At 40.8% G+C, this 24,822-nt stretch overlaps 1 protein-coding gene across 2 annotated transcripts in view; it reads left to right on the forward strand.

Annotated features, from left to right (window-relative positions):
* The first annotated feature begins 3,241 nt into the window (after positions 1-3,241).
* Positions 3,242-24,822, forward strand: part of znf469 (zinc finger protein 469) — a 63,315-nt gene continuing 41,734 nt past the window's right edge. For both annotated transcript variants that reach the window (XM_080475802.1, XM_080475803.1), the window contains exon 1: positions 3,242-3,375. The gene's annotated coding sequence lies outside the window, so the exon portion shown is untranslated. The remainder of the gene's footprint in view (positions 3,376-24,822) is intronic.

The raw sequence follows: 24,822 nt of genomic DNA on the forward strand, positions 1-24,822 counted from the left end.
ACGGCTGGATCAAGTAAGTGACAGTAAGCAAGGCGCTTGCAGTGAAGGTGATGAGTGAACACTGTCTATTTACAATATGCAGTAGTAAAGGACAAATAAAGGCTTCGGTGGTAGTGGAGTCTGAACACAGGCAGGCAGCAAGCAGTAAACAGTCAGCAGCAGCTCTCAGTAGTTCTCAGTGGCCTTCATTAGCTTCCCCACGGCTGAATCCACTTGGCCTTTATCAGCCAGCCTGAGTGAGGCATGGGGTGGATCCAAACCATGGGCGTGACCTGCACACATAGGAAGAGAGGGAGGAGTAACTGCAGGTACACAAACCCCACCTTTCCAGCCAGGCACACAGGCCTGGAGATCCAGGGCCGTGACAGTTGTACTAGGAAGCTATTTCGTATTTCATGAGTCACTTAGAAATGCCTTTCTAGCAAATGTTTGATAGTTTTGGGAAAGGGGATAGTCTGTTTTATTGCCCTTAAAAAAAAAAACTTTCTGACCCTTGCTTCTGAGAAGTAAACTCCTACTGATGATGACGAAATGATTCCTGTGCTTGAGAATTTTTCCAAAACCTCAAGTTCCCAAATGAAAAACCCTCTATTTCCGTCTTTACCCAATCATGACTATCTTATTATCTTCTTTTACATTCCTTGTCGAACCACGCTGTTGATACCCGTAAACCCTACTCTGAACTGGAATCATGAAACAGACTTTCCATTAGATATTGTTTGAGAAATTAGTCCATCATAGTACCTATTCTGGCAACAGAGTCTCTGAGTGAAGCTCTTCATGGATACAAACAGCAGAGGAGTTCATCCTGATGTACTTTTCAGGTTGATTATTATAATGGGAAGCTTATTTCTGATTAACCCCCTCTACCCTGGAACACGATCCATTTGTGTCTATGATAAAATCAAAATGGCTCAATTTCATGAAGATTATCATGAAGCCACCCAGTATGTTTGAAACTGAAGTGGATCGTGTGGTGATTCAGTATAAGGTTGTTTTGTTTGTTTGTTTGTTTTTTGAATAAAACACAATTAATAAAAGATGTATAAAGGATGTTGCACAAATTTACCACAGTAATATAGGGGAACACTCGTACATAAATAAATAGTTGTCTGACCACATTATGGCATATTTTCAAAATATAAATAAATAATAAAACATCTTACACAACTTACATATGTTTAATATACGTAGCTGAGCTAGATTCAGAAATAATGTATTAAATAACCCTGGGATTTATGGTTGTCAATTTCCCAAATTAAGATTAAGTAGTTACTAAGAAAAACTGCCTATAGTGCACAACATGCAGACATTCGGGGTGCCAGCCAAAAAATGTGAGCAGTTAGTTGTTAGGTCTTAGCGCATTACAATCTTGAACAGAAAATGAGTCCTTACTCAGAAATGTAGAATGATGGATGGAGAAGTAGGAATGTTATAAAACAAGACAAGTGGGATTTGGGGGAGTTAGGGACCATTTAGAAGAAAGGATACTCTCCCAGATTCTCAAAAACTACACTGTGACTCATAGGTCAAGGCCCCCATGACTGTAAACAGGATTTTTGTCATAATTGGAGCACTGAATCATGTGTTGCACTCATACATTCTACTTTGATTCACACAGTACTCTCTGGGAGCCATGACAAGCGAGGGAAAGCAAGGGATAGTAAGCCAGGTTCTCGCCGCAGTCGGGAGAAGGAGAGAACAACCTTAAGCATTTAGAGCAGGGGTGTCCAAACTCGGTCCTGGAGGGCCGGCGTCCTGCATGTTTTAGTTCTCTCCCTACTTCAGCATCCCTGAATCTAATGATGATGTCATCACCAAGGTTGTGGAAAAAGCCCAATAACGAGCCCCTCATTGCAATCAGGTGTGCTGCAACTGGGAGAGAGCTCAAACATGCAGGACGCCGGCCCTCCCGGACCGATCTTGGACAACCCTGATTTAGAGGATGCATTTGATGATCTCTGTAGTGTTGCCTTAAGTGTGAGGATAAACCTCTGGCTCCGAACTGTAATCACTCATCTTTTGCCGGACTGGGTGTGTTGGGAAAGCTGCTGTATGTAAAGGTCATGGTGAGAGTGTCACCACTGCTCTGGTTCATCTCTTCATCAGGTTACAAGATGACTAAAGATGGTAGACTGGAAATACTCTCTTCCTCCTAACCCTGTCAGTTTTTTGTAAATTACATGTAATCACAATGATATATCGATGAGGCTAGAACTTAACTTTTTCTTTTCTTTTTTTTTTCAGTCTCCTCTTTCCCTTCAACAAGGTCATGACCCCTGATGAGACTCCTGGTAGGTTTGCCTTTTATCGTACGCACTTGCCTCCCAATAAGCATATAGCATTCCTCACATTCTGGAAACATGGTGCCAAGCCTCGTGAAACCATAAAGTGAAAGGTGTATATGTGCGCATATGTGCAAGTGTGTTGCAGCTGGAGCGGTTAAATTACACAACGTCACATGAAGCGGTCCAGCGTTCATGAACTGACTGTGCCATTCTCAGAATCAACTATTAAATACCTTCAGTAGACCATAGATTTATGGTCTCGTTTTAACAGTTCCTGAAACCAGACGACAGTTGAAACAGTATAGACTGAAAACTCCAAAAGGTTTCCTTGTGTTCTTTTACAGTGAATTCCCTACCACATGCACCCAGGCGCACACACACGCATGCACGCGCACACACACACACTTCAAAAATAGCAGGTGTGTCTCCCTCATCCCACAGCTGCACACCAGAGTTTGAGAGTTGGGTGAAGCTGTACAGATAGAAAGACACATCCTGCACGAGCATAGTTTGTATGTTAGCGAGCAACACACAGAAAACGTTCAGACATGTTTAGATAAACAGTTACAGACTACAGCAGGAAAAGAGGGAACTTTAGAACAATATCTTTGTGAGTGACAGAAGGGCAAAAAGAAAGAAGGAACTATTTTAATGAGAGAGTGAGCAGTTTTCTGGTTTACTGATTGGCACAACATCAAGTGGGCAAAAGTGGTTTTAGGGAAACTTTGAAGCTGGCGGAGAGGAAAGAATGGAAGAGAAACCAGGCTGGTAAAAACAAATCAATGGAAACAACATTGCAATGAGAAAGTAAAAGTTATAACGGCGCAAAGTTCTAATCTTTTCTCTCCTGAGGGCGTTTTTAAAGCTTCACTGATCAGTCTGGGCAGGACTCATTTGTCCCTCTATCCCTCCCATCCCTCCTCCTTTATCCCGCTGCCTTAGCTCACTGCAGTAGAGTGTAACTAGCACCACGCGATGGCTACAGGTTGAGAAGTGGGTGAGGGAAAGGGAGGCAGAGATCAAGCAAAGGAGAGACTGACACACACCAGACACGTTGGAGTTTGGAGTCATTGTGCAGCTGAGAAAGGTGAGCTAGAAGTGGAAAATGTTGGCAGTTTTTGAGCTTTCCCTGTGCATGTGTGAGTGTGAGCATGTACATTTGTGGTTTTTTTGTCTCTCGGTGAGAATGTGATCATGATTATGATTGAATTAGAGCATTGAGAGAGCAGTGGATCTGTTTGAGAAGTACTTTCTTTGAATGCACCTCAGTGAAGGCTGCTATTCATATTTCGGTCTGTAAACCACCAGTAACGTCAGTGATCAGACTTTGAAGTGTGTATGACAGGTTTGCCTTCCCAAGCTCACAGTTTGGTGTTTGCATGAATCACTCCATCAAACAGGGCAAAAGACACTCTGTGAAAGCCAATGCAAATGTGTGCACATGTACATTTCTGCACGCACATTTCTTTTTTTCTGATTAGGCATCAGTTTTTCATTCAAAGAAAATGTCAAACAGCGAGGTATTGTCCAAATGTATCAGCAGTGTAGGCAGTGGCGGATAGACAGACCGTAGGCAGTCAAGACCTCATATGGCCGCAACATGGGGCTGCTTGCGCATTTTGCTGTCACACTTGAAATTGCTGGATTCCTTTTGAAAAAGATTTGCACAGACAACAGATGCTATGACAATGATGAGAAACAGATAGCATCTGTAGCAGATTGAGCAGAGCCCATCTCTTTAAAATCTGCAAGCATGCACCCATTACAATGTATTTGTTGATGCTAAGACGTAGCTGCAGAGGTGGTCTATTTCATGCCTATCTGGAATAATACTGTTTACACTTTGTTTGAACAATGCCCTTTCTTCATGCTCCAAAAGTATTATTTTTCTTTTTTTTTCTTTTTGTCTCACCCCTCAGATCTCTGTATTGTAGTTCCCTTGCTTTACTTTCATCTCACTGCTGACAACTTAAAACCTCCAGGGTGTGGCCAGGGATGATAATGTTGAGGCTCAGGTGGAGCGGATTGAAAGGTCACTGAGGAATGTTTGAGATTCCTTTGCCGTGCTCCTTCCGCCGACAGTTCATCCACCACCCCACCCACCCACACATCAACTTAGATGTCTCTGACCAACCGGTATTCCCTCAGCTCCCACCAGGCATTTCACTTCCCCTCTGTGCCCTTCCCACACCCGCCTTATCCTCCCTGCACTGAAAGTGGAACCTGCTCAGTCATGCCAGCCTTCCTCCTTGTGCCAGCCTAACTACCACACTTATTTAAAAGGTGGAAAATCATCCTCACCGCTGCCAGGTGTGGCATTCCCCCTGGAAGTGTAATGCTGTATTTTGCCAGGTGTGCCATCAGCATGTCTGAAGGAAGGAGACAACAGTATTATGGTATGCGAGTGTTTCCTGGACTGAGGAGGCTTTGTTTAAGTGACGAAGAACATATATGGAGCAGTTGCCATCATTTATCTGATCTTTTTCATCTTTCACACTTTAAGGAAATTAGTGTTGGTTGCTATGTTCAAGGGAATAAGGAAGGGTATGTGTGTGAAAGAGACAAACTGAGCTGCAGTGACCTTGTTAACCTTGCTTATACTTTTACGACCATGATATAAAAAAACAAAACAAGTTCCTGCATGCATACAAGGAAATGCTGTGGACAGCACAGTAGACTGTTATTATTTTATTAGTGCATTTCTGCTTTCAGTATCGGTATACATTTATAGACCATGCTTATATCACCCACACTGAATTAAAAAGAATAGCAATGAGAGCACAATACTAGCAAGCTGCTAAATGTGTCGACATGTGTCAGTCAGCATTTCAAAGCATAGGGTGGGGAAGTGAAATGCCTATTACAACAGACTAACACAGTGTTCCTTCCAAACCTTTATTAGGGAATTGATTGAGCTGTGAGATTTGAGGCAGTAGTGACATCGGGAATCCAGGTGTACCAAAATGCTGAACCCACTGAGAACAAAAGAGGGCAGAAGGATGTTTGACGTAAAGTAAGTGTGCATGGAAAACCTTGGCTGAGTGAAATAAAAATCTGGAGGTGTCATTGATAGCCAAGGGAATTAAACCTCAGGCAGAGAGTGAAAGGAGTGGGACAGATGGGAAGACAAGGGTGTGTCAGAAGAGGGAGACAGCACAGGAATGAGACTGACAGAGAGTCTCTGTACAGCTGTATGACAGCAGCTTTGGACTGGTGCAGTGGGCCTTTCAGTGGCCCAGGAAAATCTACAGGAATGAAAAGCATATCATCACTGAATATTTACCTCACATTACCTCTCCCATTCCTGCTCCTCCGCCTCTATTCTATACCTTTTCATCCTGGCCTTATATCCTCTGTGGGTCTGGTCTGGCAACTGTATGGTTTTCATTAGTCAGTTATAACCTCTGGAGCATGCTACATTTCTAAAACACTCTTCTTTCCTAATTTTTTTTTCTCTTTTTTTTCCTTTCTGAAGTCTCCTTTCACTCTGCTTAGTACTGCCTTCCTCTCATTTTTTTCTCTCTGTAATTTCACTCAGTACCAAAACTTAGCCAATGACTCAATGCAGTATGCAATGAACTCAGTGTTCCTTTATATACATTCAGTCACTGTGGCAACCTGTTGTCAAACTGCCAGTCTAAATTTGAAGGCTTTTTAATTTGAAAGGCAAGTCACTTTTAGAAAATAACTTGGCACATACCGACATCTTGCATTTGTATGTGCATGTAGAAATGTATGCACAAAGCAAAACCCTCACTGCATTCTCGCATGTAAGAAATGCCAACACGTGCAAGCCCTTACTTGCTCCACAGCATTTATCAATGCAGGCACTGATGTGTTACCTCTGTGTGCTCCCACAGATTACAATTTTTAAACACTACCTATAACCTTCATATGGGAAGCCGTGACATACTAAACGTTTTTAAAAAACCCACTGTGGATTTATATCTCAGAGTCAAAGTGAACAATGTCAGCACTGTATTGTTGTCAGGCCATTGTGAGCTCAAGGAACAAGAGATAAAGGTAATGCAGAATAAATGAAAAGTTTGCCTTGTATGTAGTTATTGATTAGAAATACATTTTCTTAAGGCGTCGTGGTGCACGAAGATGCCAACAGTTTAGAAAAACTTCCTTCTACAACACCATGAACAACATGGTGAGACTAGAGTTTTACAGGATAAACTCCCTAAAGCCAGCTTTAGCTTACTCTGTGTATTCACTGTGGCATGTAATGCTCTGGCTGAGTTGGTGAAGGATTCTGCCAGTGGATGTTTGTTCCTTTTCCTGATTCTCCAGATTTTGTGTTAGCCGGCTGCTTTGCAGAAAATAACTGGATTGCAGTGACACCAAAGCTACTCTGTTTGAACATAAGCCAAGGCCTTTCCTCATTGACAGGGTGCATTCAGTCATCTCAATATTGTAGCCAATCTTGTAAACCATGGATCACACCTGAAGACAGCTGTTGGAAGCCAATATTTCACTTTTGAAAATAGCTTGGCAACACATCTGATCTGCTGATTAGATGCACGTTCCCCCATGATAGCGGCAGGTTGCAATTTGCTCAAAAGCAATGGGGAAAACACATCAATTTAATATAGAATACAATCTAAGTAAAGCAGAGCTGCCACTTCTAACACATTGACAGTGACACTTTAGTGACAGTGAGACATTTAACTCACTCATGGCACACACCATTCACTTTGAAAACTGGATTTTCCGTATTTTCAAGCTAAAATATGTTGTCAACAGCTGATCCATAGGGTAATAATGACTTTTCTTGTTCTGTGCTATTTAGAGATCATTTTGAAAGTAAAAGCTTTATGAAGTCTCTGTCACTGACACACTTGGAACATGTATCCGGGTCTTGCATTACATTTTGGCGGTGATAGCAACCTTTACTATTACGTTTAAAGTTATTAAGTCCTTGACCTATGAATTATGCTTAGATTCAGAGTCACTATGCAAAATGAGCATGTGTTAAAGTGAATTACTAAAATGGCCACTGATCTGTGTTTCTAAAAGAAAATATTCAAAATCAAAACTTTCAAATGTAAATATACTTAAATCATTAATATTACACTCATTATTCAATATTGAAGAGCCCTGCTCTTGGCTCCGGTTTGTTCTTAACGATTCTTCAACACTTTGCTCTTCAGCACATCTGCTTTCTGCGTTAAACTACAAATCTCTTTTGCTGTTGTTTTGACAACGTATGGTTGCCTTATTGCCGACTGTTTGTAACATGACGTCACACAAATCAGTTGTGCAAAGACACGCTCACACCTTTTCCCAATGCTGCAGGAGGGTGCTGTGTTACCAGATTTGGTGTGAACATAGCTGAAGTGTTTCATCTGCTCTGCCAGAGCAAAGCGTTTCCAGCTGTACATTCAGTTTATTCAACAACAGTTCAATGCCCTAATTCTTTATTTGCTTTTGATACCAACCTCAGCTTTTATCAGTTCACATTTCAACTTGAATGGGCTGCTGTCCTTAAAAGTGTATGAAGAGCATAGATGTTTTTTGCTTTCCATTTACTCTTGTGAACTTTCTCATTCTCTAGCTATAAATCACCCCCAGTAATCTTTGTTTAGTTATTTCATGTCTTACTGCTTTGATTTAGAGTAAGGATGTCTCAGATTTTATCATGTGAGATTGCCCGTGAGTCAACAACCCCAGATTACCTAGCATTAAAAATTATATATATATATATATATGTATACAAGTTAGATTTATTTATTTTTGTTTTCCACCATAAATATTACAACGTTTTTGGATGGATGGCATGGGTTACTTAATTGGACCTTGGGTTGTGAATGGCCAAAGGGACCAGACTTTTAACATGCCTGCTTTCTATCTGTGGTATTGCTGGAGATCTGGCACAGAGGTTCAATCGGTCCATTTTTATTTCGGACACTTAACGTCTGATGATGTAAAACTGTTGATTAACAGTTGAATGTCCACCGAAAAGGAAAAGGCCGCTCTAATTTCAGGGATGTTTTTAGTATTCAGAGGATGTCCTTGTGACCTCAAAGTATAAATAATGATTTACCACACAGCCTTTCAAATGGTGTGATAAATGTATTATTCGCAGTCACAAAATTCTAATTGGTTGATGAGATACACTTTATGTAAAAATATGATGCATGGTATAAAAAAATTTTAAAATATGTTGACACCTCTGCCTTTCAGCCTGAGGCACCAAAACTATGAATTGTGACCTCTACCCCACTGCAGGACTTTCTTTGAGATATTTGTGGTGAACCAGGGGCGTGGGCGTGGGGATAATAATGCCCTGACAAGTGCAATGATTTTTAGCTCTGTTTAAAGGCACTTAACTTAATGAACCAAATTCCTGCTTGAAACCTGAACCTCCTTCTCTTGTATCAGTTTTGTGTTTATTTTCTCAGGTTGAAATGTACAATCCTCTTCCAGCTCTTTGTCAAAAAGAGTAATTTGCAAGCTCAGCTCCAGATTTCATCCACCACCTCATCTTGCTGGGATCCAGCACCTCTTGGAGATCGTAAAGCCTCCCAGGCAGGAATACCATGACGGTGGACCAGAGTTAACACAGGCCAGGAGTAAAACACCCACACACGCGTATAAACAGACACATAATCATATAGTACATCGACACATTAAATTGGTGCAAGAACAGAATCATACTCTTTCTGAGAATACTCCCGATATATTGTCACCTCAACGCTGTCAGTCACCCCACTGAGAAGGTTAGCTTCCCTCGGAGCTCATAACCGCTGCTGCATCAAAGTTCGTTCTTTATGAAACATCTTCTGTGACAACATGCCACGTTGATGTGGCAGCAGAAATTTTGACAGTCACTTAATGACTGAGGCAGGTAAAACTCCTCTGGGTGGAGGAGCATGTTGTCTGTGTGAGCTTATTTTTCTATTGTCAAAGCGTCTACAAGAAAATGATTCAATCACAGTCTGTGCCTGACATGCCTTTGTGTGACAGAATGCAGGCCATCATTTGTCTGACAAATCACTGTAAAGTCATCTGAGTGGAATAGCTCAATCCAGTTTTGGATGAATCAATACCAAAAGAATTGATAAAGAGCGATCTATCTCTATCATTTTCTGCACTCCTTTATCAACTCAGGCTACACACTGGACTAGTCATCGGTTGATATCAGGGCAAACAGAGAAACAGACAACAACACACTCACACTCACATCTATGGGCAATTTAGGGTCTTCAATTAACCTCACATGCAAGGTTTTGAACTGTGGGAGAAAATTGGACTACTGTGAGAAAATCCATGCACACACAAGGAGAGCATCATTATAAAAAGGACAAAAAACCGATCCCAGACTCGAACTGGGAACGTTGTCACGATGAGAGAGCGTTCCAACCACTGCACCACTGTGTGGAAGCTGAGAATACTTCTTTCAGACTTGGGAACTTTCTCTTTGTTCTTTACGTTTTATTTTTCCAATTTTTATTTTCATCTTAACAGAAAATGGGAAAATGTCTCTATGTGGGTCAAACTTGGGGAAAGCCTTCCCAGCAATGTGGTCACACTTTGAGTGTGCTTACTAAGCAAAGATACAGCGTGAAGAAAGATGGGGAAAACCACAAATTTCATCTCTGGGACACCATTGACGTGCCAAGTGTTTATTTAAGCGTTTACCTCAGAGATGAAGTAATAATGAGACCTTTTGTTCTGTACATGTGTTCAGTTTCTAAATGTGAAGGAGGAGAGGAGAGGCCTAAACAGAGCAGGCCTTGGTATGTCATTACTCGCTCCAGGGACTGATATGACTTAAGTTTCCTTCCGTGCATATATGAGTGCGCCTAAATGTGTGGGTGTGTGCAAGCGAGGATTTGTGGTTGCACGTGTGCGGCTGCGTCTGTGTGTCTGCGTGCATGTTTTCGTCACAACAGTAAAAGCCCTTAACTCCGTGGTAACAGCTCTGTGGTCTCATGCACTAGATGAACTTGAGTGTTGGACACACACACACACACACACACACACACACACACACACACACACACACACACACACACACACACACACACACACACACACACACACACACACACACACACACACACACACACACACACACACACACACACACACACACACACACAATTCAGAGCACCTCGAGGTGATTCCTCATGGCAGGGTACCGAGTGTGTCACAAAACCACACAGCTGTACATTCCCAGACTCTGAGAGTAGGATTAGATTTGCAAAGTGGAACACTTGCATCTGTAGGCGGAGGCTGTGTACTGATTGCATCTGTGTGTTTTTCTGTGTCTGCACAGAAATATTGTCTTGGGGAACTCGTGCCAGCTCAAGGTGCCTAAGTGTGCTGGAAGCAATACTCAGTGTTGGCCTCGCTTTTTATGTGAATATTCATGAGTGAACTCTAATAGATGGAGACTTTGTACCACATGCCCATTTCAGCTGGTGTTCAATTTGATTTCTTACACTGATTGGTTTCTTTGATCATCTCACAGCCTTGACTACTGTTTCCTCCATTACCACAGACTAGAAATGGTGAACATTTAATTCAAAGTTTTACATTGTTTACATTTACATCCAATCCTACAAACAGCTTTCTGTGTTGATGTTTTGTAAAACCAAATTTCTCAACAGGAGTTTTGTCGTGCAAGTATTTATTAAGTGTTTCATAATTTTTCACAATACTTGGCTCCACAAAATGTTTTCATCTCGGGTATTTGCCTGCCATGATGCCACAGTGTTGCAAGCAAATGGAAAGTGAACTTTTATTTTATACAATCAGATATTTTTTTACAAAAGTAGATTGTTGTCATTGTTGGGACGTATATATAGTAGAAGTCTGTCTCTAGTCCAACTGCTTCAGAGTTCATGCACGAGACCTCCAACTATCCTCAAGAAGAGTAAATCAGCTAGAAGGGGCAATATGAGAGTTCAGATGCACATGTTTTAAAAAGCAAAATAAATCATTGGAAGACTATCTCTATAATGCTCAGATCATGAAGTGATTTCCTTCTATGAGATGCATCATACATATGCAGCAAGATCTAAATGGACACCTGTGCAGTATGGGGATGGTTTCATATCTTCTCTACAGCATGATATGCATGTGTGCCAGCTTTTCTGCCCTTGGCATCAGATGTGAAAACTAAATAGGAGTCAGCAAGTTCTCTTTTGTTCTTCAGGCCTATACTGCCTGATGTGAGGGATTTGATATGAAGGCAAAACAGATGGGGAGTGTCATCAGAGTGTGTGTTGCTGTGTCACTGCTTGGTATCAATTTGTCTCATAAAGTAAACGTGGAGCAGTCAGTGGTTTCTGCATAAAGGCTCTAGATTTAGAAATTAGACCACAGTTGCTTCCAGTGACACTGTGATTGCTGTCGCTGTGATTGTGGTTGGCACTTTAATGGGTCCCAGTATCTCCCATAGCTTCAGGCTGAGCAGGGAGAGCCACTGTGCAACTTATATGCACCGTATTCATCCACACATGTTGGCATTGAAATGCACTGAGTTTATACTGCAGATGGGCAGCAGAGATGTGGATAATGTGGATGTCTGTGAAGATTCTTAGTAATTTGGATCATTATATGTCTAATTGCATCACAAAGGCCATTGGACTTGCTTGAAGTCTTGAAAACATTTTTGATGTCCTCTAGAATGATGGGTGGACAAAAGGAAGCTTTTCTGTCGAGAGTTCGACCATCAACAAATCGTAAAGCAAGTCCAGTTGCCTTCTTTAGAATCATACCATTAGATATAATTAGGTATCAGTCAGCCTGAGTTGACGGATGCCTTTTTAAGTGTTGTAGATGATTGTGGTTTTGGGTAATGTTGATTATTAGGTGCCAATCCATTAGGCAATTACAGATTTATACAAGCTACCAACTACTTTTAAATTCAGGTTTGTCGCATCTACGTGTCGAAGAAGTAATTAAAGAAAAAGAAAAACTGTTGATGTGGGACTGGCTCATAGAGTGTGCAAGGAGTGATGTGCTAAAGGGAGGAAAAGAGGAGCATGATGCCACCATCTGTTAGCCACATGCACGCCCCACAGCAGTAACATAAATCTCAACCACGCTCAACAATGCAAGGCTACATTCCGCCAGGCTAAACGTGCACTGGCTAGCTGCATCAACAGAAATGTGCATCCTGCGGACCAAGATCACAGTTTCATTACACTTTTCAAACCGAATGCATTGGCCAAGACTTGAGTTGGTAGCAGTACCCTGGGGAGTTGATAGACCGTTCTAATTCTAAGCATCAACTTGCTTGCATATAGAAAATGGAATGGGACTTAGAAAGCCTATTATTTCAAATTGTGCCACTGTCACAGTGGACGAAAAACATTAGAACTCATTTTTATTGGCTTGAAATATTTAAGAAAATACTGCAGCTAGAAGATGGTTGATTCATTGTTTATAAAAGAAAAGTTCCTCTGTTCTTCTGGTGTGGTCTCTTGGCCTTCCGCTACACTAGCAACAGTAGATGTGCAAATACACAGGGCACACTCACACAAACACACACAGTTACAGGTCACCAGGGTTAACGGCGAGCTCAAGCAGGGGAATGTGTGGATGCGTTGGGTGTTACTTTGCTGTTCAGATGTGCTGGACACTTGCAAAGTTGATTCTTCCCAGCGTTTGTGTTTTTGAGCAGTTGCTACGCAATAATGCCGACATGCGTGCTTGTGTTGTCCACTACTGAGTCGGGGCGACACTAGTAGGTTTTCATTTGAAAGGTCAAAAGTGCATGACTAGTGCAGTTTCAGATACAGGTAGAATAATCTGGAAAATACGTTTCTGACTAGTTGCCTTCTCTTCTCTTCTCTTCTCTTCTCTTCTCTTCTCTTCTCTTCTCTTCTCTTCTCTTCTCTTCTCTTCTCTTCTCTTCATCCTAAGATCTCTAAAGTGACTTGTAGATGTGGCTTTTGAACTTCAGCTGCTCTCTGATGGTTCATCATTCAAAGAAATCCTCTCTCTCCATCTCAGTAAAACCAAACTGTGTTGTAAAACCAGTAGTTTCCACATTATTTTTCACTTGTCAGTAACTATGAAATTTCCTCGTCATGTCTCTGATGATACTTCATTACAACAACGACACGACACAAAAATTACAGTGCTGTGGAAATAATGCATTGATAGTGGAAAAGGTTCTTGCGTTCTGGTTGTAATATGAAGTGATATTTCATTCTGTCAAATATCTTTCATGTATGCAGTTTTGTATCTGTATTCAACCTTTCTACCCCCATTTAAAGATCTATAGAACATGAAAGACTTGGAAATAACAAAAAACAAATCATTTTTTCCTTCAAAAGGACAGAGACACATAGTTTTGGCTTTTCGGTCTGATTTCATGGAACTTTAGATCGATTGAAATCGCTGCTGGTGAAGAAATGATATAATAACATAGTGGCCAGAGATGAGTCACCACTAATTTCACGTTCCCTTTCAAACCCGCTGTTCAAATTTACCATTCAAGCACTGCGGGTGAACGGAGCCCAACCAATGAGAAAGCCCAGTTCTGACATCACAGTCATGCAGCGCGGCAGATGGATGGGGGCGAACGCTCCAGAAAAAACACCAGAAAACACAGCAGCAGAATCAGGACTGAAAGTCTTATTTTATTATTCATGCAGCAACCATCAGCAGACTTGGTTAGAGTGTGGCATCCAGCTAAAAGATCTTGCTTACGAGGCAGGAAAGCATCAGTACTGTACGGATAGTTTAGGATAAAGAAACCATAAAGTAATCACAGCCCTATGCAGTGTTGTTGCTGTACGTCCATCATCAGGCCTTCATCAGCGTGCTTCTGCTATGAGACCATGAGAACCACGGCCAAAGTGGCAGCTTGCCGTATCCCTGCATATGAAATAAATGAATAAAGCCCCTTCAGTATATAATTGAAGACTATGGGGAACATTGCATGGGGACTATGGATCTGAGAAATTGTTCCAGCATTTTTTGGGAGAGACATGATTAATCTCCAATATTCCTAGTACATTAACAAAATGGCCAGCTGATGCAAGTATTGGCATGCACAACTACTAATCATTCAGCTGGCTGTGCTCCAGTAACAAATGCGCCAGCTGCCCAGTGGGCAAATAAACCAGAGGTGTGCAGTTTAATAAACAGTGCAAGAAAAAAAAACCAAAGCATACAGATTTCATGCCTTCAACAAAGACACTCATCGCCTAAGAAAAACAACAACACACAAATGATTCCACTTTTGAGAAAGGGAAAGTGAAGTAAGCTGCATACTGGCGAGAGTTGTGTACTTGTCATCAGCCAAATCAGGACAAACCCCACTGAACTGCTGCATCAGTGAGTAAATAGACCATCAAACAATTTTAACCAGGCTCATCTCTCACTTTACCAGCTCTCGGAGTGTGCCTGTTATTCAGGGTTTTTATAAAAGAGAAAACAAAGCAATCTTACACAGCAACTTCAGGTTACTCCTATAACACAGTGTTTATTTTCAAGTTTTGTGATTCAGACTGTTGTTGCCCATGCAGAAGCCATTCTCCATTTTTGGGGGGAATTTATTCTGGTTTAATAGTTGAAGGATGTAATTACATTTTACTGCATTTTTGGACAAGCCAGTTGAAACACACTCCCTCTGAAATGCTCAAATCACTGGCTTACAGTCTCTGTAATGGGCTAGATCTTCAGAAACCAGAGTACAAAGCCAGGAGAAGGTACAGAAGTAAAATTTTGGAACCACGTGTTGCAATATGATGATTCGTTTTGCAAATTTACCCAATGAAACATAAGCTAAAAAATATATATATATAAAAAAAAAAAAAACATTGCTGGTATTGAAAACTTGCCACTAACTCAGACATGCTTTGCTTTTCTTGTTAGAAATATACATTCTTCTCTGTGATATTTGCAGTGATTAATAGTGTTATGGATCTCATCCTGATGCTACAGCCACATGCTCAGTCAGCTGCAGCAGGACAGCAACAGCTGTGATTTCCTGAATCTTAACTACTGGCACTGTTGCCAAACCGGACTAATCACAGCTGGAGCAATGTTCCTCCAAAAAGATGTGATGAACCTTACATGTATTTCTTTAGAAACTCAGACATTGTAAAATCAGGAATGATATCTTTAAAAGGGTTAAAGGTTCATCATGCTCCATTTAAACCAAAACATGATGTACTTTTAATAATGTAATTTAGATTATTTTCTCTGTACATAACATAGATTAACCACACAAGGAGGAAATGAAAGAACATTAAGTAGTGAGGCATTTTTAGCAGATAATTGAAGAACCCTTAATGAAAGAAATGCTAGCGTCTGTCTCACAAAGCATAAAACTTGTTCATCTTCCCTCTTTTTTTGTTCTCTCCTCTACTTCTTCCTTTTATCTTCAGCCAGACTTTTCTGGACATGTAAGATGTAAAAAAAAAAAAAGAAATGCAGGAAGGAGAAGAAGAAAGGACAGTTCAGAAGGAATATGGCTCGTATTAATCTGGAAATATTGCTTTACCTCATCTGAATTAAATTACTAGTTTGAACCGACTGTCCTCAGAGAGCAGGCAGAGCGCCACTGGCGGCCCAGATGGGCAAGGAGTGGTCCGCAGATCTGTCACCGTGACCACAGAGAGCACTTGAACCCCTGGTCTGTTGAGCTCTGTAGCCATCTTTTTATGCAGCGGATCAAAAGTGGCTCTTTGTTTTTGTTGGGCTAGGAGTTTGTACTCAGAGGCAGCGAGCAGCTCTTGAAGGAGAACATTGCATTTCTGACACTCTTTCTCTCTCTCTCACTGTCTTTGTCCTACTTCCTGCTGTCATAGCAACTTAGTGAATGCATATTATTGAGAGCCAAAGACACTTTGAACAGGGATGTGACGGTAAAAAGACCTGAGCTGTTTTTGACAATTATTAAACGTCTTCCTTGAGTTTATGACAGAATTAATAAAATACAGATGATTTTAGGCCTAAACTATTGCCTGGTTGTTGTGTGAGATCCCAGAGTACATTGCTGAAGGCCATGTATTCTGTAGTTAGAAGATTAAAGCTGACTTATAGCGTTGCTAAAGCTTGCCAAGGCTCGTGGTTTCCAGCGGGAAGGAACAGAGGCAGGCCTAAGTGAGCATCTACTCGAAGGAATTTAAAGGTGTGATTCCTCACGCTACGAGTGAACACTAGCCCATATGCTATATCTCATCCGTGACTGAAGAGGGCTGCCACAAAAAAAACACTCACTACTCTTTACAGTGAGAGTGTACCCTCGGAGAGGGTGACAGAGAGGGTCATCATTAAACTGTTATAATGCATCAACTGCCAGTCGAACAGAGCGAAGCAGCACTTCTGGCGTGCTGTGACGCCACCAAATGTCATTTGTGTGCGACAAGAGCCACTCTGTTTTGATTAGTCTAGTGCATAACAGTTTGAAGAAATGCTCAAAAGATGTGCTCTCAGGCAGAAGCAGAGCGGTATTCTTTTACAGTGTGTCTGTCAGACAGACGGGGTCAATCCGGGAGGAATATCAGACTGTTTTTGTTCTTGCATCAATTCCAGTTTTCAGTTTTAAAAAATTTACAAGACAGAAGAAAGCTGTGATTTATCCCCAAGGATGATCTTTCATGAAAGAAACCATAAATTACCTTGCAGATGCCTCTGACAATAGTTTCTAACAGAAACCAGCAGGAATGTTACATATGAGTAACAACAAACCGTTTCAAAGGCTTAAATGCTTTTCTTTTTCATTTTAAACGCACATCTTCATAATCAGCACAAGCAACAAACAGCACATGTTTTCTAACACATCACAGTTGTGTCCAACTGATATATAGATTGAATTAAAATGAGTAAGAATAACTATTTGCACTAAAGACATAATGGGAACTTGTAAGATAACAAAATTAATGCTTGATCGAGCAAGGGAGCTCAACTCGCTAAACCTGGGGGGGCTTGTGAAAAAGCTGCAAAGTGGGAGGGGACCACATACCCCTCCATCTTCTACACCACTCTATCCTATTGAGGGTCGTGGGGCGCTGGAGCCAATCCCATCCTATCATATTGCATTTATTTGATACCATTAACCGTTTTTTGTTTATTGACATTCTCTCTAAGGTGTGCACACTGAGCACAAACAACTGTTTATTATGGCCATGTGTAACTGACAAAGGAATATGAACTGATCAAATAAAACCACCTGAAATCATATTGCCTACTCAAGTGTGAGGGCTGTCATGACCTCTGCTGTGCAATCTGACTGAACAATAGTCCCCATGATGTCAAAGTGATGTGTTTGCACTCATGGTGGAGAAGCTTGACTCACAAATATAACTAGAAACAGACATTGAATCAAACCAGAAATGACCCTAATAAGTATTTCCTCACTGACTGTGGGGGCTAATTAAAATTGCTTTTGGGGTCAAATGTATACCACAGGACAGAGTATCACTGCATTACAGTTTTGGAAGAGTATTAGAGCATTAGAACCAAGTTAGCAAATTGCTGTATGTATTATTGATGTCGAGGTCAAAGCAAATTACCCCTGATGCCATACTGAGTCTCTTTATATCATGTTGATAGTATATACTTATGTGAAGTTAATATTTTGTTAAAGTTGCACATTGCAGCTGTGGCCAAAAGGTAAGCAATGAATCTATTTATGTTTGTTTGATACTAGAAAATCTGTTCATTATGAATAGAAAGCCAAATTCCTGCTTCTTTAAAGAGTTTTCATGCATTTCATTATATGTATTTTGATACAGGAAAATTTAGACAACATGTGGACAACATCATTAAAAGGATTTGGTAGTAAATATAGATTATATAGATGCAGTGGAAATGGTTCTTTGGGACGTGATGAGGACATTCCTTCTGAATATTTCACAAATAGAATATTGCACACATATTTATACTTTATCACGTACCATATGCACAGAAATTCCAGATGTATATTGCCAACAAGTTATGCCATACAAATATGACAGATACTTGCACACCCTTCTTCAGAAAAAAGGTGTCGATTTCAATCTATTTGTCTCATAGGTTCATCTACAGTGAATTTCATATAGCTGACCTGTGACCTGGGGAAGGTCATCCCCGTGGGACAGGGAAATGTACCCGTGAGAGGCCTACTCATGGGCGGCAGAGTGGTTTTATACACAGACTGGCATTATGTGTATCTCCTGCTCAACTCAAAGGACAGGGCCACTAAATATACCCTGTGAGGCCTTCCCAGGCTCCTCTGGGCTGGGGAGATGCAGCCGCTGCTTGGGCCTAAGGCCAATGTCATGGCAGCCGACCTCCACGGAAAGTATTTTTAAGGTCAATTACAGGGTACAGTGCCTTTAGATGGCTCACTGGTGCTGAGGAGGCCTCATATTAAAGGTTTATGTGGAGAAGGACCCGCGAACTGTGCCTTAGCTCACCCCGGCATCCATTGTTACTGCACACCCACTGAGACTGTGCCCCCAGAAGAATGGCTGTGGTAATATGTGCCTTGCATGCATGTGCATGTACTAAAAGAAAGAGGAAAATGTACATCCTCATGCTTACAATGTATTTCTTTAATCATTTATTAGTTATGAGAAAAGTTTTTTGGTGTATTTTTTTCATAGAATTTTGTCCAACAATACAAGAAGAAACTTTGTAATAGCTACAAATTAGCTAAAAATTTGCAATACTTAAATTAAACACACATCTTCATTTAAGGCTTGGTTAATATTTTTACATCTTGTATGAAAATTAAATGTTAACAGCAACACACTAGTACCTTTTAAAAGCACAAATGGATATTTTTCTAGGGACAGACTTAACTCTGTCTATTAATTTATTTATATTAATTATGCTGACTTATAGTGAAACTATAAAACAGCGTTCTTCATGTCGCACAGAAACACAGGCTCAACAGAGACAACAAAAAAAAATGTAGATCAGTCATCCATACAGACACAGACAGATAATAAACACAGACACACAAATACACTTTGTTCCTCATTAGGGGGCTTATCATAATCTTTCACGCCCACACATACACATACACACTCTCAAACAAGCCCCATTCTCTGTAAATGGGCCACACACGCAGAGCCGCACAGCTGACCAACACTCCATATAAATGAACATCCAGCGAGATGATTTTGGTCCTTTTCATGATTCATTCCAACACGACTCCGGCCGGCCATAAATACAGGCCTGTCAAAATGTGTGCTACCCCACAGAGAGGGGAGTGGTGTAAGGTACAGTAGACACCATTCACTTTTCTGTGTGTTTGGAGGGGGCAAAAGGAAGGTTGGAGTTGGTGGCTTTGGTCTCCCTGAAGAGTAAAGGTATTGATGGGACAAAAGTGAGGGGGAAGATTGAAAGGCCCGTTTGTGCAGATGAGGTCCAGGCATCTCTGTGTTTGCTGTGCTGTGGCTCTGCTCCAGGTCAACAGGAGCACTATTCACCCATCTCTATTTCAAATCCAGATACTTCAATTTAACAAAATGAAGACATCAGAACCGAATATGCAATATACCGGTTTGAGTTGTAGCATTTTCCTAAATCACTTCATCATTTTGTTGCAGACATAAATGACGTTATGAAACAGTCACCCTTTAATTAGCATATGTTTATCCTGTCTGGCAAGTTGCGGCATAGTGATTATCCTGTTTTTACTGCATGAACATTATTAGAAAATGAATTGAATTTACTATTGATCTTTAGATAAAAAGAAATTCTGGTTCATTTATGGCTAATTAAATATTTTTGATTTTATTTTTGAGTTGAATACACCAGGAGTCTATGTTGCAGAGTGTATACACACTTTGAATCTCGGAGTAATCCTGGATTCCACGGAAGCCACAAGATATTTGTGGTATCAACCTGAGCCAAGTGTTTTAGTAATCTAAGGTGATTATACCATACCTTTTCAATATTTGTGCAAATTTTCACTGCAGGCTATCCTTCCAGTTTTATCAGCACAAAAACTTTGTTTTCATATGACCTAAACTCAGAAAAGTTTATCCTTAAGTTTGCTGTAATTGCAGAGAAAGTATTCCTTCAAACTGTCAAATGCACTGTTGTTGAGGTACTCATACAAACATAGAAAAGTAAAATTGATGCTTCTTTTATATGCCCAACTGACCAAATGTCACCAAACATCATTTCGCTTGCAAAGTAATTTATCCATCTATCCAGTCATACCTTTTTCATCCAAGTTAGTTAGTCAGTTATTCCTGCTGACTGTGGTTAAAAAAGCTTGGTACATCCTGGACAGCTCACCAGTTTGTTACTAATACTTTCTGACAAGTCACCAATCACTCTACCACACTTGTCTTTGGATTGTGGAAGGAAGCTGTAATAACTGAAATCCATTGTGCATCCAGTGAAAACAGAAACAAAAGCTCTGTTCTGGAATTGAACAATGGTCTTCTTGCTAATACGTAAGAGTGCCAAACACTGTGTGGTGCTTGTCATCCAATATGATCCAAATACACAGTTCCTGCATGCTACTAACTTTCCAGATGACATTAAATTATTTCATTATTTCAAGGGATGACTAAATCTGTCTTTGCTTTAATGACATAAGTAACTTAGGGGGGAAATTTCCTTACAGCTTCATTTTTCACCCCAGTCCCACTCCACGTGCCCCCAGTTCAAAACCCCCAGACATGGTCTTCCTGGGAACATCATCACTCCTGGTCCACAGGACATGGCGAGTACACATCGCCAAGCTGCTAAGTCCACACGGACTGGGGTGCCCCGTGTTTGCCCTGGGGGAGAGCGTGCGTTCGTGCCTGTTGGGCTCTCTGGGTCAGAAATGGCACACCAGGGTGTGATGGGATCTACCCGTCGCTGGTCATGGCCACGCGAGGTGTGAAATTCCCAGAGGTTAGGCCGGCCACTCAGCCGAGTAACTCCAGAGCCTGAAACGCTGCACAGACAGAGGCAGGGGATGGATATGTGTGGTTATTCACCATCACCTGTGTCTGAGTTGAAAACCCACAGTCCTTATTTGTGCTGGGGCCTTTTCTAGTCTCAGTACCCAAACACACCATGTGCTCATAGAATTGAGCCCTTGTGTTTGAAAAATACTGTCTATTTCTGGTGTTAAGTGTGTCACAGTGTAACTTTTTATTGGATATTTCAGGTGAGTAACAGTCAATGACTCATGGAATATGGTCAATGCCTGCACTCGGTGCCTTTAATTGACAGTTACTGGAGCACTGGTGTTAGTGGTGATGGGGAGGCCTTTCATTGGTGCTCTGGGTGTGTCACCAGCACGACCTGGAATAACCCTGTTACAATAAATCATTGATGCAACTGTGGCAAAATTGGGTTGCAGATATTATTTTACAACTTGGAAGCGAAGCAAGTTCCTCTAATCTTGACTTAAAAGCTTTGGGCACGTCACTTTCTCTGTTAAATAAAACACAGACTTGAGGCTTCATCTCTTCTTTGTCAAGTCTTGTGCAAGAAACACTATATTAATTGTGTGCATCCAAAGGACCGTGGCACACTGCCAGGGTACAGAACTTGACTCCACAGTCATTTTCTTGTACCAATTCACCCTTCTTTCATTGAAAGCCAGAGGACAAAGGGTGAGGATAAAGATTTAAGCAAGGCGACAAAACACATTTCTCAAGAGCTATATTTAGCTTTATGGAAAGATTTCAGTAGCTACCTGTACAGTAGGTCAATAAATGTTTGCATACATATTACTTCCAAAAGGTCACAGTTTAATTAGTTTTTTGCCCCAGGTGTTACTCCCTCAGGGAAGGTTAGAATATTCTGAGCCCTTTAAAACCTTTTATAAGTTTAGCAGTGGTGTTTTATGTGATTTTTTTCCCGGCAGCATAGAGAGAAAGAAGGACTATTTAGACGTCCCAGACGACTGGCAGCGGGTCGATATGTATTTAGGAGGTAGGCATGAAATAATCCCCTGTATGGACCAACAATAGTTGTTCAGACTAGAAAATCTCGAGCAGTTCTGATGTGCTAAAGCCCTGGGACAAGTTTCAGACAATCTCCATATTCATCCTGAAAATGTTGACAAGTCGATCTCAGACTTTCATACACAGATACAGCTCACAAAGGGTTTCTGTGTTGAGAACACTGAGAGTCCCCTCTCTTTCTGCTTTCAATTTAGACTATTGAGAAGGGAAATTTCAATTTCACAACATCCTAGGATTGACTCTTGAAATCCGATATAATTTTATGTGGCATCCAAAGGCATAAGCTTTAAATCCTATTCAGTATTTTTCTTCCATTTATCAAGATTATCTCATTAGCATGTGCACGTGATGTCACCACAAACTCTTTTCTTTCAGTCAAACAAGTTAAATAATTTTGTTTCTCATCTATAATTTTCTTGTCCCTTTGACTCATCCCAGCCTGGTGTTTTGCCAGATTTAAGTGATGCCTGACAGTTTGACATTTGGCTTTTGTAATAGTAATCATGGTGGCTGGCTGTTTTTAGCTTTGCTGTAACCTGAGAGTCCTATGATATTACATTGTTATTCATCTTGCTCTACCTGAGGATTTTTTTCAAGGTAATGGTTTCTCTAGATTCTGAATTACCTGATATTTAGTAAGTATGCAATATTCAATGTTTTTTTTGGTGAATTCTTTTCAAGCTTGAAAGTCTCATATTTTTGTTTCAAGTGGACTTTACATCAAGTAGCTCATAGTAATTTATTCCTAGATTCAGTCTGTGCATTCTGGTTCCCTGCAAAAGGTTTGGTTACATAACAAAACAATTCTTAATATCCCTAATGAGTGCTTGGACTTTTTTTGTGCTGCACCAGATTAAATAAATGAATACCATAAGTGTGGGAGGGATTATGATTAGCACTAACTTTAGTATTCGCTTAAGTTATCCATCAAGAGAAACAAAAGTAAATCTTCAGCCCAAAAAACTAAAGATAAATATGTGAATGGATTACAGCCAAACGTTGACTTGTGAATGCCAGTAAAAGGACTATACTGTATTTACATTACAGCCTTGTTCAGCCCCTAGTGGCTGCATAGTATATTGAATCTTTTAAGTACATTTGACCACAGTCTTCAATGACACATTGAGGTTGTATCTTTCTGTTGCAAAGTGTGATTGAGAGCCAGTCATTATGCTTTGAATTTTCCTGATTATATGACCACTTTGTGCAACTTTTATCAATTTTCTATGGTTATGGTAATAACAATACTTGATTATATGGTAGACTGTAAACAAACAACAAGCTTTCAGATGCTGGATTAGGCTTTTCTCTGTCACTAAAGCCTCTGATTAAAGACACAAAACATCACAAAAGGGCTTCCCGTGGCTGGCTTGGAAAGATTACTGGTTCTCAGTAATAAAGCACATTAAAATGAGTTAGTCGCTCATTTCTCCGTCATTCTTCTGTCAACCAGCTCCAAATGTTTCAAACCCCAACCCCAGGCCTGGGCTTTCACAACCTACAATGAAGGCAGCCCATCGCCTTAAGTACTGTTTTGTGGACCTGTGTAAATTTGGCACCATTATGCAACAGAGAGGGTCTGTGTAGGTGTTAATGGTAGTGTGGGAGATTGCCAGAGATCTGTATAATCCCTCGTTACCTAATCATGGGCTGCCCAAAAATGCTGCTTTTTACTACATCATGGAGACAGTTTGGTCCCTCATTTCCTCTTCAGGTTTTTCCACCTGTCAGTTCCTTTTTGATATCTACCTTGACTCTTGACTGTTGTGGCATTGGCCTCTTGTGTTTGTGTAAGAAACTGCATAAAAACGACTTTCATTTGAAGTCAGTACTGTCACATTTTGTAAATGCATATTTAATTCAAATCCATATGCAGTATTGGAAGATCTGGTGGCTAATTTTCAGCACGATGAAGGTTTAACCCGCATGCAGCAAAAGAGCTCTTTCACATTTTTGTAAATTACACTTTGACCTTTCATTTTTTGACATTTTATGTCAAGGAATGTCTTGTATACTTAGACTTCCAGTGTGGCCGCAACTGTAAAGTTGTTTGAATACACTGTGCTGTGTGTTTCTTCGTAACTTAATTTCTGCCAGCACATTTTCCTCATTATAAGTTGACTTGAAATATAGCTTGCTTATGGTCTTCTTTTTCTTTCCGTGTCTGTGTCATAGCCCAGTTTCAGCTGGCAGACTTGGTAGCGCTGCGTTTGTGTGTGGTGGCACTGGGGGCAGGGTGCAGAGCTTGCCTGGGCTGACTGTACCCAACCCCTCATAATTACAGACAGTAAACAGCTAGTGCTTTTAGGTCTATTTTCCCTGTCTGATGAGGAGAGAGTTCACTTTGGCAGAAGAAGAAGAAGTCTGAGAGGATGATCGAGGGAAAGACAGTGAAGATGGACAAAACCTGTCATCCAAATTCTGGGTGTTGACAGTGGAAGCAGCTTGCGAAGACTGTTGAGACTTAGAGTCAGGTTTATAGACACACAAACATTCAGAGACAGACGTCGTCCCAACCCCCAAAGTGCAACACACACCCACAGTCTTTCTTGAACGACAGTCTTTTGAAGTGATCTTACTTACAGTAACGCTTAATTAGAACTTCAAGGAAACCCCTGATTAAATACTGTATGTCTCTATGGTTTTTA

The sequence above is a fragment of the Lipophrys pholis genome (genome assembly GCF_963383615.2).
Source record: "Lipophrys pholis genome assembly, chromosome: 11".
NCBI lineage: Eukaryota > Metazoa > Chordata > Actinopteri > Blenniiformes > Blenniidae > Lipophrys > Lipophrys pholis.